Below are 3,645 nucleotides of genomic sequence, written 5' to 3' on the forward strand. Positions count from 1 at the left end.
AAGAGAAACGGTAGTGGAGTATTCAAAATGGAGTTGCTCATGCCTCACCATCATTTCACAAATTAGTGTGTTTTTCCTATAAGGTACAGTATTATCCTACATAATCATAACACAGATAAAACAACTATGAAATTAGCATTGCCTTATTACCCACCAATCCATTTGTTCATTTATTTGTCTCCTTCAATCAAAAGGCATTCCTTGGGGCCAACAGGTGGCATGATGGTTAAGGTGCTACATTTCCAGATGGCCGCCTGTAGCGTGAGTCCCAGATCTGGCAGCTTGCTTTCTGTTTCTCTCTTGTGAGTGCATGTGCCCTATGGCAAATTAAAATAATAGTAAAAAATACATAAGGTTAAGTAAATAATTCTTCAAAAATTATTTTCTTGTCTTTTTTATTTTCTTTCTTTCTTTTTTTTTTTTTTTTTGAGAGGTTTTTGCTCTAGGGGGCATGTACTCCCCAGACAGACAGAGAGACAGAAAGCGAGAAATCACCCCCCAGGGGGGATGGCCACGCCGCCATCCCTTCTTCTCCATTCTCCTCTAGGGATCTTGGGCACGCACACACATGCGCCCGGCGTGAGTTTAAGCCACCAGGTCCGGGACTTGAACCGCGGCCGACTACGTGGGAGTCCAGCAACATAGCCATTACGCTGACTGCTGGTCCCTCCTTGTCTTTTCTTGATCTTCATGATCTTGACACTCATAAAAATTACAGGCCAGTTATTTTATAGAATGTCCTTTGGTTTGGACTTGTTTGGTGTTTTCTTGTGATTAATTCAGGTTATATATATCATTGGTGAGGATATTACAAAAGCGATGCTGCATTCTCATTGCATCCTACCAGGTACAATTCGACGTGTCCTGTTATAGAGTACATGTATTCACTTAACATTGCTTAATTAAGATGGTGTCTTCTAGGCTTCTCCATTGTAAAGTTAGTTTTCTGACCTTTGTAATTAACAAACAGTAGTGGGGTATGTATTTGTTTAAGGTCATGAAAATATCTTGTTCTTCATTAAACAGCAAATGTATTTGTTTATTTCCATCATCAATGTAAAGATTTCTATTTTATTTATGGCTTGTGATCTGTTATTATCACAATCATTATTTATGATGCCAAATTTAATTTTACAGTTTTTTTATATATTTTTTAAGGTTTACCCATCCATTTCCTCCATGAACTAGAGAATGAGAGACAGAACTATCACTGTTTGTATTATCTTCACTCCTTGTACTAAACAATCACCTCATTTTAACCGCCATACTTCCTATTATTCTCCTAGTTTTCGCCACTTGTGAAGCAGCTGTGGGGCTTGCCCTCCTAGTAATAGTAGCAAACACCTATGGGCTAGACTACAGAAAGAGAGCGAATCCTTAGCCTTCAGCCAGGCCTGGACCACGTCTGTGATCTGAGTGGTGACCAAGAACTTGACCACTTCACAGTTTTCCCTGCACGCCTACCTCTACCTTAATGCCTGGCACCATGGCTGATGCAATACTTAGTGTTGATGAATAGAAAATACTCTCTCCTTTTTTTAGTTGTATTAATTGGAGATATTTTTAGTGTCTCTACAAACCCATCTCTGCCTTCTTGAAGATAATGATAACCATCAGGAGACACCACTATTGTCATGGGCTGAGAGAAATTGTTCTGCCTAAAGTTCTTCAACATTTCCTTGTTTTGCCACTCAGGGCAGAGTAAGTCACTCAGTGAAAGGAAGTGGGTACATTTGACTTCCTTATTTCAAATGAGTTTGTTTTCAGTACAAGCTCCCCTGGGTGGAGAGAGAATAGTCAGTTTATATCAGCTATGTTCATAGAGTGAGAGTTGTAGAAACTCCCTGTGGGTTTGTGTCTCAATGAGATCAGATGTACCATAACTCAGCCCTAAGTTCCTTAGAGTAAGGAAAAAAACAATGGCGCAAAAGGTTTTCTATTTTAATGAAGATGTCTGGAAAGAATTACCCTTTCAGAGGTAATTCTAGGCATCTGTGGTCAGCGGGCATAAGGCAGTTGGAGGTACAGGGAGCCTCTCCAAGGGCTCCAGACACAACACATAATTAAATGCTATTGGCATTTAAAAAAAAATTGGCACAGTATCAGTCAGGCTCCAACAAAAAGACAGAAATCACTCAGTATTTCAAATGGTATAAATACTTGGCATTAATTATTGCAAGTGATGGAAGAAGCTGAAAAAAAAAAAAGAAAAGAAAACAGAAAGAGTGAGGCAAGCAAGAGATTAGCTAAAGTAGAAATCCCTCACCTTCTTGGGAGGAGATAGTGTTGGAGTCTAGACACCACAGTCACACAGCTCAGATGAAACTGAAGTTAGCTCTCCCAGCAGGATCTAGTTATTTTTTGTAGAGACCAAGCTACTAATTGAGAATCTGCTTGAGACAGAGAGAAGGGGAAAAATACTCTGGGTCCTCCCTTTATTCTCCAAATTCCCACTGGTACCCATTGGTGGAACCTAGCCAGAAGCCAGACAACATGAAAATATGAAAGTCCATTCCCTTTGTTATACAAAATAGGGTAGTGGAAAATTCCAGAAATGAATCTGGGGCAAAAGGGTTTAAGACCATCCAAGGTAGCAGGTCCTGGGATTTCTATTACATAGGTCAGGCAAATGACAATGAGACTGGACTGGAAGTCTCTGGAAATAGAAGGTCATCATAATATTTCTATCCCACTGTGGGAATTTAATTTGGTCACCATTTATTGGAGATCTTATGTGCTAATGGCTATATTAAGTGGTGGAGATACAAATATGATTAAGATGTAATTCCTGCTCTTAAGTAGCTAAAATCTCCCAAGGAAGATATAAAGACAAATCCCATCAACTCAAAGTACCTTAATTTGAGGTATCTTCTGAATGCTGTGGGAACATGAATAAGACAAAGAGATTAATTCTGGAGAAATCATTTCATGAATGCATGAAAATTTGCACATGTGATCTATTTGGGAATTGGGCTCTCTGGTTCTTTATGTGGTTTTGTATATGGTGGTTGGGGCAGGAATATGTCTTAGTGAGAGCTCCTTTTTTGAGAACGTTACAAACCCAACTCAAAAAACCTAAAGCAATAATGGAAGTTACTGATTCACACAGTTGGAAAGTCAGTGGTGACACTGGTTTTCGTATGGCTAAGCCAGGGGCTAAGATCAGGCCTCAGTCTCTCTGCTTCTTGGCTTCTTTTACTTCTGTGGGCTCCATTAACAGATTTTCCTTCCTTCTGACAGGATGGATGGCCACACCTCTATACCTATACCATCTTGTAAGCCACACCAGTTGTAAAAGGAGCTTCTAGGTCCAAAGACTTAAACAAAAATGTCTAGCTTGGATGCTCGTTGGCCTAGATTGAATCACATGCCCTTCCCTTAATAAACTCATCATGCCCAATGACCAGGGCATTGACTCAAGAAAGCAGCTGGAATTACCCTCTTTCAGAATGAAACAGACTAAAAATCGAGGAGAGGTGGCTGTCATAAAGGTCACAGTGGGCTAGAACCTGAAGAAGGGAAAGTGATTATTCTGAGTTGCAAAAACAGCAAACGTCTACTCAGGACTGAAAGGCTGGCTCAAGATAACTCTGAAAAGTTCTGAGATCATTTTGACCTTCCAGGAAATAACAATCATTCATCTAA

This window comes from Tupaia chinensis, unplaced genomic scaffold (assembly GCF_000334495.1).
Source record: "Tupaia chinensis unplaced genomic scaffold, TupChi_1.0 Scaffold000388_1, whole genome shotgun sequence".
Lineage (NCBI taxonomy): Eukaryota > Metazoa > Chordata > Mammalia > Scandentia > Tupaiidae > Tupaia > Tupaia belangeri.